This window comes from Bufo gargarizans, chromosome 7, assembly GCF_014858855.1.
Source record: "Bufo gargarizans isolate SCDJY-AF-19 chromosome 7, ASM1485885v1, whole genome shotgun sequence".
Classification (NCBI taxonomy): domain Eukaryota; kingdom Metazoa; phylum Chordata; class Amphibia; order Anura; family Bufonidae; genus Bufo; species Bufo gargarizans.
In genome coordinates, this window is record NC_058086.1 from 153,857,061 (window position 1) to 153,871,175 (window position 14,115).

The following is a 14,115-nucleotide window of genomic DNA, read 5'->3' on the forward strand; positions in this document are numbered from 1 at the left end:
GTGTGAAGGCTCTCCCCTCTGTCTTCCTGTCTTCTTAGCCAGAGACAGACAAGCCATAGCAACTGTCTTTTAAGGTATACATGCCTAGCTCTAATAGTCTAGCAAATAAAATAAAAATATGACAGCTACCCTTTAAACAAGTATAAAGAATTAGTAGTAATAACTACCCATGATGTAACGACCACCATGATCTTGAAGAAGTCAACAGTAAAACATGTGGGAAGGCCCTTCCACATAAATGGGCATCAGTACAGATTTTTTTGCATCAATTTTGATTCCTGATATTTAACCAAGATTTCTTAAGGATACTTGGACCCTTGTAAGGGACATATCTGCGTCTCCTGACAATAACAGTATATCATCAGCATACAACATTTTTTCAGAGTGAGATCCATATCCAAAAACTTTAATTTTCTTATTAATTATTATCATCACAGCTAATGGCTTTGTTCTCAAAGCGAGCAACTAGGGTGACAGACGACAACCCAAGATTGGGAATTCTGTACTGTACTCTTCAAAATACTGTAGTTTTCAATTAACTAGTCCAGTACTTTAATAGATAAAGGCATCTCATAGCAATCACAGGTCATTGTAATACTATATTCTCTATTGGATCATAGCAGGAAGAAGCATGAGGAATGCAGTTCTAGACTGAGATTAACTTTGGACCTTGTATATAAAAAAATTAATCTTATCGTAAACAATAACTTCTCTCTGTGATAAGTCCTCTTGAGAATTTTCTTTTAACTTCCTTCTTATCACAGAGTGAAGCTGAAATCCATCTTGGGCGGTTTTCTATTTGGATCCAGTGGCATAATTTAGATGGTATTCTACTGAAATTATTCTATACCTGTGACACAAATGAGACCTCATGATATAGTTGTCAATCAAATAGTCTTCTCCAGTTTTCATGTCTTGTACTATTAATAATATAGAAAAAGACAAACCCAACTTCACAAGTTACTTAGAAAACTCTAGAGAAAAAGGGGGTCAGTCAGCACATCCCAAAGCGCAGGGGCACGTTGCTATGGCTGAGAACAAGACTGTTAAACAAAACATGCAATGCAACAGCTCACTGCAAACCAAATAAAGTACAAAATTGCATCATAATATCAAATGCTGAACTAATAAGTTAGAGATACTTGGCAAATCGTTTTGTACAAAATTATTTACGCCCGTCTGCCGAACGTCAAGGCAATCTCTAGTTAGACGGGTTCCTAACACTAAATATACCTGTTATGTGCCATAGCGGCTATCATATAATTCAGAAAGTGCAGGTTCCACTTACATGCTGGATCCGCCTGAATTTCTGTCATTTTCGGTGCCAAAATGGCCTCCATTATATCCAGGGAAAGCAGTTACCAGCATGCACGCTGGGCCCACTCCACACCACCCCTGGCGCCACATGGTCATAAATCTCAGGATACATTAACCCATAGAAAGTATTGACACAGGCAGGTTTTGTTGGAAATGGTACAAAGAGGCACATACTTTTACAGTTTGTAAAGCGGGTCACAAATTTATAATAAATTCTAATACCATAATGGTACTAGGGATGAGCGAACTCGAACTGTATAGTTCGGGTTCGTACCGAATTTTGGGGTGTCCGTGACACGGACCCGAACCCGGACATTTTCGTAAAAGTCCGGGTTCGGGTTCGGTGTTCGTCGCTTTCTTCGCGCTTTTGTGACGCTTTCTTGGCGCTTTTTGAAAGGCTGCAAAGCAGCCAATCAACAAGCGTCATACTACTTGCCCCAAGAGGCCATCACAGCCATGCCTACTATTGGCATGGCTGTGATTGGCCAGAGCACCATGTGACCCAGCCTCTATTTAAGCTGGAGTCACATAGCGCCGCCCGTCACTCTGCTCTGATTAGCGTAGGGAGAGGTTGCGGCTGCGACAGTAGGGCGAGATTAGGCAGATTAACTCCTCCAAAGGACTTGATTAACTGATCGATCTGCAGCTGTGGATCATTGAGCTGCTGATCCTCAATTGCTCACTGTTTTTAGGCTGCACAGACCGTTTGTCAGTCTCATTTTTCTGGGGTGATCGGCGGCCATTTTGTGTCTTGTGGTGCGCCAGCACAAGCTGCGACCAAGTGCATTTAACCCTCAATGGTGTGGTTGTTTTTTGGCTAAAGCCTACATCAGGGTGAAGCTGTCACACCAAGTGCATTTAACCAGCAATAGTCTGTTCATTTTTTGGCCATATACAAAATCAGGGGCAAGCTGCGCCTGTCACCAAGTGCATTTAACCCTCAATGGTGTGGTTGTTTTTTGGCTAAAGCCTACATCAGGGTGAAGCTGTCACACCAAGTGCATTTAACCAGCAATAGTCTGTTCATTTTTTGGCCATATACAAAATCAGGGGCAAGCTGCGCCTGTCACCAAGTGCATTTAACCCTCAATGGTGTGGTTGTTTTTTGGCTAAAGCCTACATCAGGGTGAAGCTGTCACACCAAGTGCATTTAACCAGCAATAGTCTGTTCATTTTTTGGCCATATACAAAATCAGGGGCAAGCTGCGCCTGTCACCAAGTGCATTTAACCCTCAATGGTGTGGTTGTTTTTTGGCTAAAGCCTACATCAGGGTGAAGCTGTCACACCAAGTGCATTTAACCAGCAATAGTCTGTTCATTTTTTGGCCATATACAAAATCAGGGGCAAGCTGCGCCTGTCACCAAGTGCATTTAACCCTCAATGGTGTGGTTGTTTTTTGGCTAAAGCCTACATCAGGGTGAAGCTGTCACACCAAGTGCATTTAACCAGCAATAGTCTGTTCATTTTTTGGCCATATCCCAGTCTAATTCTGTCACTAAATCCATACCGGTCACCCAGCGCCTAAATACTAGGCCTCAAATTTATATCCAGCTAAATCTGTCCCTAGTGCTGTAGCTGGGCGAGTTATTTAGTGTCCGTTCAAGCACATTTATTGTTCTGGGTTGAAATACAATTCCCAATTTAGCAATTTCATAATTTAGTGGTTCCTGCTATATCAGAGCTATTTGAAATCTATCCCAAAAAGGGTATATAATATTGAAGGTGCACATTGGGTCATTCAGAATAACTTCACACACACCCGCTACTGTGTATTTCCAAGTCTAATTCTGTCACTAAACCCATACCTGTCACCCAGCGCCTAAATACTAGGCCTCAAATTTAAATCCCTCTAAATCTCTCGTTACCCACCGCTGTACTGTTGTTGCTGGGCAAGATATTTAGTGTCCGTCAAAGCACATTTTTTGTTCTGGGTTGAAGTACAATTCCCAATTTAGCAATTTCATAATTTAGTGGTTTCTGCTATATCAGAGCTATTTGAAATCTATCCCTAAAAGGGTATATAATATTGAAGGTGCACATAGGGTCATTCAGAATAACTTCACACACACGCTTCTGTGCATTTCCAAGTCTAATTCTGTCACTAAATCCATACCGGTGACCCAGCGCCTAAATACTAGGCCTCAAATTTAAATCCCTCTAAATCTCTCGTTACCCACCACTGTACTGTTGTTGCTGGGCAAGATATTTAGTGTCCGTCAAAGCACATTTTTTGTTCTGGGTTGAAGTACAATTCCCAATTTAGCAATTTCATAATTTAGTGGTTTCTGCTATATCAGAGCTATTTGAAATCTATCCCTAAAAGGGTATATAATATTGAAGGTGCACATAGGGTCATTCAGAATAACTTCACACACACGCTTCTGTGCATTTCCAAGTCTAATTCTGTCACTAAATCCATACCGGTGACCCAGCGCCTAAATACTAGGCCTCAAATTTAAATCCCTCTAAATCTCTCGTTACCCACCGCTGTACTGTTGTTGCTGGGCAAGATATTTAGTGTCCGTCAAAGCACATTTTTTGTTCTGGGTTGAAGTACAATTCCCAATTTAGCAATTTCATAATTTAGTGGTTTCTGCTATATCAGAGCTATTTGAAATCTATCCCTAAAAGGGTATATAATATTGAAGGTGCACATAGGGTCATTCAGAATAACTTCACACACACGCTTCTGTGCATTTCCAAGTCTAATTCTGTCACTAAATCCATACCGGTGACCCAGCGCCTAAATACTAGGCCTCAAATTTAAATCCCTCTAAATCTCTCGTTACCCACCGCTGTACTGTTGTTGCTGGGCAAGATATTTAGTGTCCGTCAAAGCACATTTTTTGTTCTGGGTTGAAGTACAATTCCCAATTTAGCAATTTCATAATTTAGTGGTTCCTGCTATATCAGAGCTATTTGAAATCTATCCCAAAAAGGGTATATAATATTGAAGGTGCACATTGGGTCATTCAGAATAACTTCACACACACCCGCTACTGTGTATTTCCAAGTCTAATTCTGTCACTAAACCCATACCTGTCACCCAGCGCCTAAATACTAGGCCTCAAATTTAAATCCCTCTAAATCTCTCGTTACCCACCGCTGTACTGTTGTTGCTGGGCAAGATATTTAGTGTCCGTCAAAGCACATTTTTTGTTCTGGGTTGAAGTACAATTCCCAATTTAGCAATTTCATAATTTAGTGGTTTCTGCTATATCAGAGCTATTTGAAATCTATCCCTAAAAGGGTATATAATATTGAAGGTGCACATAGGGTCATTCAGAATAACTTCACACACACGCTTCTGTGCATTTCCAAGTCTAATTCTGTCACTAAATCCATACCGGTGACCCAGCGCCTAAATACTAGGCCTCAAATTTAAATCCCTCTAAATCTCTCGTTACCCACCGCTGTACTGTTGTTGCTGGGCAAGATATTTAGTGTCCGTCAAAGCACATTTTTTGTTCTGGGTTGAAGTACAATTCCCAATTTAGCAATTTCATAATTTAGTGGTTTCTGCTATATCAGAGCTATTTGAAATCTATCCCTAAAAGGGTATATAATATTGAAGGTGCACATAGGGTCATTCAGAATAACTTCACACACACGCTTCTGTGCATTTCCAAGTCTAATTCTGTCACTAAATCCATACCGGTCACCCAGCGCCTAAATACTAGGCCTCAAATTTATATCCCGCTGAATTTGAATACAATACATTGGGCCAAATAATATATTTGTTGTTGTGGTGAACCATAACAATGAGAAAAACATCTAGTAAGGGACGCGGACGTGGACATGGTCGTGGTGGTGTTAGTGGACCCTCTGGTGCTGGGAGAGGACGTGGCCGTTCTGCCACATCCACACGTCCTAGTGTACCAACTACCTCAGGTCCCAGTAGCCGCCAGAATTTACAGCGATATATGGTGGGGCCCAATGCCGTTCTAAGGATGGTAAGGCCTGAGCAGGTACAGGCATTAGTCAATTGGGTGGCCGACAGTGGATCCAGCACGTTCACATTATCTCCCACCCAGTCTTCTGCAGAAAGCGCACAGATGGCGCCTGAAAACCAACCCCATCAGTCTGTCACATCACCCCCATGCATACCAGGGAAACTGTCTCAGCCTCAAGTTATGCAGCAGTCTCTTATGCTGTTTGAAGACTCCGCTGGCAGGGTTTCCCAAGGGCATCCACCTAGCCCTTCCCCAGCGGTGAAAGACATAGAATGCACTGACGCACAACCACTTATGTTTCCTGATGATGAGGACATGGGAATACCACCTCAGCATGTCTCTGATGATGACGAAACACAGGTGCCAACTGCTGCGTCTTTCTGCAGTGTGCAGACTGAACAGGAGGTCAGGGATCAAGACTGGGTGGAAGACGATGCAGGGGACGATGAGGTCCTAGACCCCACATGGAATGAAGGTCGTGCCACTGACTTTCACAGTTCGGAGGAAGAGGCAGTGGTGAGACCGAGCCAACAGCGTAGCAAAAGAGGGAGCAGTGGGCAAAAGCAGAACACCCGCCGCCAAGAGACTCCGCCTGCTACTGACCGCCGCCATCTGGGACCGAGCACCCCAAAGGCAGCTTCAAGGAGTTCCCTGGCATGGCACTTCTTCAAACAATGTGCTGACGACAAGACCCGAGTGGTTTGCACGCTGTGCCATCAGAGCCTGAAGCGAGGCATTAACGTTCTGAACCTGAGCACAACCTGCATGACCAGGCACCTGCATGCAAAGCATGAACTGCAGTGGAGTAAACACCTTAAAACCAAGGAAGTCACTCAGGCTCCCCCTGCTACCTCTTCTGCTGCTGCCGCCTCGGCCTATTCTGCTGCTGCCGCCTCGGCCTCTTCCTCCGCCTCTGGAGGAACGTTGGCACCTGCCGCCCAGCAAACAGGGGATGTACCACCAACACCACCACCACCACCTCCGTCACCAAGCGTCTCAACCATGTCACACGCCAGCGTTCAGCTCTCCATCTCACAAACATTTGATAGAAAGCGTAAATTCCCACCTAGCCACCCTCGATCCCTGGCCCTGAATGCCAGCATTTCTAAACTACTGGCCTATGAAATGCTGTCATTTAGGCTGGTGGACACAGACAGCTTCAAACAGCTCATGTCGCTTGCTGTCCCACAGTATGTTGTTCCCAGCCGGCACTACTTCTCCAAGAGAGCCGTGCCTTCCCTGCACAACCAAGTATCCGATAAAATCAAGTGTGCACTGCGCAACGCCATCTGTAGCAAGGTCCACCTAACCACAGATACGTGGACCAGTAAGCACGGCCAGGGACGCTATATCTCCCTAACTGCACACTGGGTAAATGTAGTGGCAGCTGGGCCCCAGGCGGAGAGCTGTTTGGCGCACGTCCTGCCGCCGCCAAGGATCGCAGGGCAACATTCTTTGCCTCCTGTTGCCACCTCCTCCTTCTCGGCTTCCTCCTCCTCTTCTTCCACCTGCTCATCCAGTCAGCCACACACCTTCACCACCAACTTCAGCACAGCCCGGGGTAAACGTCAGCAGGCCATTCTGAAACTCATATGTTTGGGGGACAGGCCCCACACCGCACAGGAGTTGTGGCGGGGTATTGAACAACAGACCGACGAGTGGTTGCTGCCGGTGAGCCTCAAGCCCGGCCTGGTGGTGTGTGATAATGGGCGAAATCTCGTTGCAGCTCTGGGACTAGCCAATTTGACGCACATCCCTTGCTTGGCGCATGTGCTGAATTTGGTGGTGCAGAAGTTCATTCACAACTACCCCGACATGTCAGAGCTGCTGCATAAAGTGCGGGCCGTCTGTTCGCGCTTCCGGCGTTCACATCCTGCCGCTGCTCGCCTGTCTGCGCTACAGCGTAACTTCGGCCTTCCCGCTCACCGCCTCATATGCGACGTGCCCACCAGGTGGAACTCCACCTTGCACATGCTGGACAGACTGTGCGAGCAGCAGCAGGCCATAGTGGAGTTTCAGCTGCAGCACGCACGGGTCAGTCGCACTACAGAACAGCACCACTTCACCACCAATGACTGGGCCTCCATGCGAGACCTGTGTGCCCTGTTGCGCTGTTTCGAGTACTCCACCAACATGGCCAGTGGCGATGACACCGTTATCAGCGTTACAATACCACTTCTATGTCTCCTTGAGAAAACACTTAGGGCGATGATGGAACAGGAGGTGGCCCAGGAGGAGGAGGAGGAGGATGAGGAAGAGGGGTCATTTTTAGCACTTTCAGGCCAGTCTCTTCGAAGTGACTCAGAGGGAGGTTTTTTGCAACAGCAGAGGCCAGGTACAAATGTGGCCAGCCAGGGCCCACTACTGGAGGACGAGGAGGACGAGGATGAGGAGGAGGTGGAGGAGGATGAGGATGAAGCATGGTCACAGCGGGGTGGCACCCAACGCAGCTCGGGTCCATCACTGGTGCGTGGCTGGGGGGAAAGGCAGGACGATGACCACAGAGGACAGCTTGTCCTTACCCCTGGGCAGCCTGGCACACATGAGCGACTACATGCTGCAGTGCCTGCGCAACGACAGCAGAGTTGCCCACATTTTAACCTGTGCGGACTACTGGGTTGCCACCCTGCTGGATCCACGCTACAAAGACAATGTGCCCACCTTACTTCCTGCACTGGAGCGTGATAGGAAGATGCGCGAGTACAAGCGCACGTTGGTAGACGCGCTACTGAGAGCATTCCCAAATGTCACAGGGGAACAAGTGGAAGCCCAAGGCCAAGGCAGAGGAGGAGCAAGAGGTCGCCAAGGCAGCTGTGTCACGGCCAGCTCCTCTGAGGGCAGGGTTAGCATGGCAGAGATGTGGAAAACTTTTGTCAACACGCCACAGCTAACTGCACCACCACCTGATACGCAACGTGTTAGCAGGAGGCAACATTTCACTAACATGGTGGAACAGTACGTGTGCACACCCCTCCACGTACTGACTGATGGTTCGGCCCCATTCAACTTCTGGGTCTCTAAATTGTCCACGTGGCCAGAGCTAGCCTTTTATGCCTTGGAGGTGCTGGCCTGCCCGGCAGCCAGCGTTTTGTCTGAACGTGTATTCAGCACGGCAGGGGGCGTCATTACAGACAAACGCAGCCGCCTGTCTACAGCCAATGTGGACAAGCTGACGTTCATAAAAATGAACCAGGCATGGATCCCACAGGACCTGTCCGTCCCTTGTCCAGATTAGACATTAACTACCTCCCCATAACCATATATTATTGGACTCCAGGGCACTTCCTCATTCAATCCTATTTTTATTTTCATTTTACCATTATATTGCGATGCTACCCAAAGTTGAATGAACCTCTCCTCTGCCTGTGTGCTAGGCCTAAATATATGCCAATGGACTGTTGCAGTGGTGGCTGACATGAAGCCTGATTCTCTGCTATGACATGCAGACTAATTCTCTGCTGACATGAAGCCAGATTGTCTGTTACGGGACCTCTCTCCTCTGCCTGGGTGCTGGGCCTAAATTTATGACAATGGACTGTTGCAGTGGTGGCTGACGTGAAGCCTGATTCTCTGCTATGACATGCAGACTGATTCTCTGCTGACATGAAGCCAGATCGTCTGTTACGGGACCTCTCTGCTCTGCCTGTGTGCTAGGCCTAAATATATGCCAATGGACTGTTGCAGTGGTGGCTGACGTGAAGCCTCATTCTCTGCTATGACATGCAGACTAATTCTCTGCTGACATGAAGACAGATTCTCTGTTACGGGACCTCTCTCCTCTGCCTGGGTGCCGGGGCCTAAATATCTGAGAATGGACTGTTCCAGTGGTGGGTGACGGGAAGCCAGATTCTCTGCTATGGAACCTCTCTCCAATTGATTTTGGTTAATTTTTATTTATTTAATTTTTATTTTAATTAATTTCCCTATCCACATTTGTTTGCAGGGGATTTACCTACATGTTGCTGCCTTTTGCAGCCCTCTAGCCCTTTCCTGGGCTGTTTTACAGCCGTTTTAGTGCCGAAAAGTTCGGGTCCCCATTGACTTCAATGGGGTTCGGGTTCGGGACGAAGTTCGGATCGGGTTCGGATCCCGAACCCGAACATTTCCGGGATGTTCGGCCGAACTTCTCGAACCCGAACATCCAGGTGTTCGCTCAACTCTAAATGGTACCTATCTGTTGAGTTTGGTTGTGTTCCATCCACAGCAGGTCAGTCTTTCAGTGACATTGTGACTCATGTCTGTGTTGCATGTCTGTCCCATTCCAGCTACGATCATTCAGTGGGCACCTTTTGCAATCCATCTCATCATAGCGGTCTCTTCTCAAGCCCATCGTAACAGCAGCTGGTAGCATCCTACTTGACTCTGAAGAGGTTCGGTCTTTTTCTCTAACCTGACTCCTTCTCATGATCCTCACCCCTTACAGCAGAGCAGGACATTTAAATATACGTAAAGTATCCTTCACACATCCATGACGATGTGCGTGACAAGGTGGTCTGTGATTCGTCGATGACAATGTCTGTGTTTGTTCTATATGTCCATTTTTTATCACTTACATGTGTCATACATTCCCACATGAACTGATAGCTAAAAAAGGATTTCTAGAGGATTTCCCACCAATGGTCCGTGAAAACCACTGACAGAACATGGATGTTAGCCATGTTCTGTCAGTGGTTTTCACAGACCCATGGACTTCAATGGATGTGTTTGGTCTGCATCGTCTCCATTGTTTTCCCACCGACCCATTAGTTGCCTTAACAATATTTGAATGATTCCAGACTTTTGACCTGTCTAAAAAAAAGGATTTCCTTTAAATGAGTTACTCCACTAGCAATAATTCTCCACCAATTACCATATTTGAGATGTACACAACCAGGGCAATACAATACAACACAGCAGCAAACAAATTCCAAACACACCAAATTCAGTGGAACTACAGATTCCAAAAAACACAGAAACACACTAGACTATGTGTAACTACAGATTCCAGAATACAAGTTAAGGCTACTTTTACACTTGCGGCAGTGTGATCCGGCGGGCAGTTCCGTAGTCGGAACTGGCCGCCGGATCCGCCGATCTGCCGCTGACTGAAAGCATTTGTGAGACGGATCCGGATGCATTGCAAGGACGGATCCGTCTCTCCGCTTGTCATGCGGACAGACGGATCCGTCTTGGAAATTTTTTCACATTTTTACCGGTCTGTGCATGCGCAAGCTGGAAGGATGGATCCGGCATTCCGGTATTCTGAATGCCGAATCCGGCGCTAATACATTCCTATGGGAAAAAATGCCGGATCCGGCATTCAGGCAAGTCTTCATTTTTTTCGCCGGAGAGAAAACCGTAGCATGCTGCAGTTTTCTCAGTCCTGATCAGTCAAGACGACTGAACTGAAGACATCCTGATGCAAACTGAACGGATTACTCTCCATTCAGAATGCATGGGGATATGCCTGATCAGTTCTTTTCCGGTATAGAGCCCCTGTGACGGAACTCTATGCCGGAAAAGAAAAACGCAAGTGTGAAAGTACCCTAAGCAAGAAAAAGATCATAACAATAGAATCTGGTGGAAAATGCACATGGCAAACTCTATATCTGACAACCAGAATGAAATGAGACTTGGATATAAATACTGAAGACTCAACAATCAGCACTCCACCTGTATTAACTAGGCAAGTGTAGACGACATACGGAAGACACAACCTTTAGGTAAATGTGTTCATTTTATATCAATATTTATAGCAGGAAACATCAGTAATTCCAATTGATCAAATATAAAAAAGTGCAGTGTCCATACAAATCAGTACTTATGAGTTCAATGTACAAGAAGGCAGTTCCTCCAGAGGTAGAGAGAGATAGCATGTCCACCTGCTTCAGCATGTGGGCAGACTATCTCTCCGCCTCTAGACAAACTGACTTCTTGTACATTGGACTGATAAGTTCAGATTTTTATGGACAGTGCACTTTTTTCATATTTGATCAATCGAAATTACCGATGTATGCTGCTCAAAATGAAATGTGTACATTTCCTAATGGTTGTGACTTCTAGACGCCATTTGAGGGAAGGATTTGGAGAATCTCCGGTCACAATAAAGCAGTATTCTGTTCTCTTGAATTATTTATTTTGTTGATTTCAAGGCTAAATTATAACCAGAACCAACTTCAGATGCGTAGTAGCTTCCCAAACAAAGTTAGTGACTAGGTGAACATGAAGCAACAGGAAGACACTTGTTTTTCGTAACAAATCTACAGGATGGGGTAAAATTGTCTACTTGGTTCCAATCACTGGAACCCCCATCAATCACGAGAATGCAGCTCCTGTAGTACTCAGCAGTCCCATATAAGTGAAAAGAGTAGCGTCTGTTAAAGGGGATATTAATTATTGATATTTATGCAAATTTCCATAATTAATATTCATAAATAGGAGGAGCCGTCTAGTGATGACTCCGCCTATTTATGCCTTCAGCATAGTATATAAAATAGGTTAACTATGTTAACTACCTCTGTTACCTATACACTACACTGAACTACACTACGTGCGACTTACTATCACTATACTACGGCGGCGACTACTAAAAACACCATACACTGTATTATGAACAATAAAGAATATTTATTACACAATACAATTATACAAGTCTAACAATATGCTATATCTATATATATTCATAGATCAATGGATATGAATATATATACATATAGAAGTACACACCGCAGTATAGAAACGGTACTACAATAAACACAATACAAACCTAACTACTCTACACAGCACAATCCCAAATTCCACCCCACACACTAGCTATACTTACAATAATGCACTTACATACATACAATTATCGGTTATACACCCGCCTGGCTACTCACTGTCCCTACAAGAGGGTAAATCACACAATTGTGGCCCTGCAAGGGTTAATACCTGCAGGCCAAGGAACACAGGGTAATGTGGTTATCAGGGTGGGGGTTGCAGGCATCAGGCATTGAAAGGGTTAATGGTCAGGACTCTGCAGAGACAGAATGCTCTGCAGGGATACATTCACACACTATATGTTACAGTCTAATGTTTGCTTATAATTATATATATCTATATCAATGGAATAGATATATATATTTATAGCCGCACACAACAATATAAGTACACACACTATAACAATACACTTCTAACTACACTAACACAGTCCCAAGTTCTCCCCAACTTCTATCTACAATTGTAATAATACACATACATACACTTTACCAGCAGCCCACCCAATCCTGGCAATATACTATCCCTATGGGGAATAACCAGGGGTTATTACGGAACAGGGGATATGAGGGATCTACAATCTTGGGGGAACACAGGGGATATTAGGATTATAGGGGGACTCAGGGCAGGAGAGGTTAAGGGTAACCAAGGGTTATACAGGGGGTGACTGGGCTGCTTCCAGGGTACAGGCTCATCAGGGATTATTGCTGCAGCCAGGGGTTAGGGGATGGTTGGTACTCAGCCATTTCCAGGAGCATGTGGCCGCAAGTGGCCTCTCTTCCTTCAGCGAGCTGTTCCCTCATTGTAGTCCAGATTCCAAGAGACCCTTGTTCCTGGTTTCAGGCTCCTATATCAGCCTCAAACACCCCACCCTCCTCAGGGATGTGACATCATAGTGTTACTGTGACGTATGCCTGCCAGTTGGCCCCCTGAGGCTAGCAGCACCACACGCCCAGCCATGTCACAAACATAAGGAGGGGCAGAACATAGTAACTAGGCTGATAAACGAAACAAAAGGCCTTTGAAGTCACCAGTCACCTGGAGACATATCCACCCCCCTGCAGGAACTGGCTGAACGCTGTGCCTATGGGGGGAATATTAAGTATATATATATATATTTAAATCTAACACTTCCCTCAACAATCCCCCTGTTGTCGCAATACGACAATAAACTTTGGGGAAGTGTTGGGATATATTTGCCCCCTCAACCCCCCTCTTGGTAACAGTTCAGGAAGGACTGAAGTAATATGGCCCTTAGGTACCTAGTCATCACCCATAGCGCACTAACACATCCGACCTGCCCTTCAACGTAACCAGGCGTCTCCATCCACAGAATACACCATCTTCTTCTCTGGAACTTTCTTGATCTGTGGTCTGTCAGTGTCAATCTTCAGTTATCAGCCTCTCCCAATGACTCTGGAATGGCTTCACCCTCACAGTCTATAGGTCGATCCACATAGCAACCGTGGACTGGCCTCCTTTCGTTTTCGCTGTCAGTGTCGATCTTTAGGTACCCGCCGCCGTCCCCATCTTAGTCTTTCTTTAGTCAGACTCTGGGATAGCTTCACCCTCACGATCTCCAGGTAGTACGGTCAACCGTGGAACGACTTCCTGTTAGTAACGGCACGACTTTTCTTCTGACACTGCTTCTTCCATCTTGATAGAAGAATCAGTTGTTGGGGAGGTTCTCCCATGGACGGATACGTAGGTCTTTACAAGGCAGGTCAGAATTTTTGGTAAGAAGTGATGTCATGGTACCTAAATTCTAACTGCGGGAAAGAACACCGCACTCACTGACATTCAGTCCAACCCTTACAAACGTCACCGTTCTTGGGGTTAAAGTGGCAAATTAACTTGGTAAAGGAGGGGGGGGTCTGTCCCTAGGGAATCTACTCTTCCCCATTCACACAAAACAGGTCACATCCCTCCCAACACCACCAAATTCCATTAAATGTGTGTACCCATAGAGACTCATGCAACCTGGCCTATCTCTCTACACCTCCAAAGACACAGGTAGGTCACAGACCCCCGTGTCAATGGGAAACTACTATAGGATGCAAATGTGTACAGCCAAATTATAAATCACCGCAGTGCGTTGGGCGAGTTTCC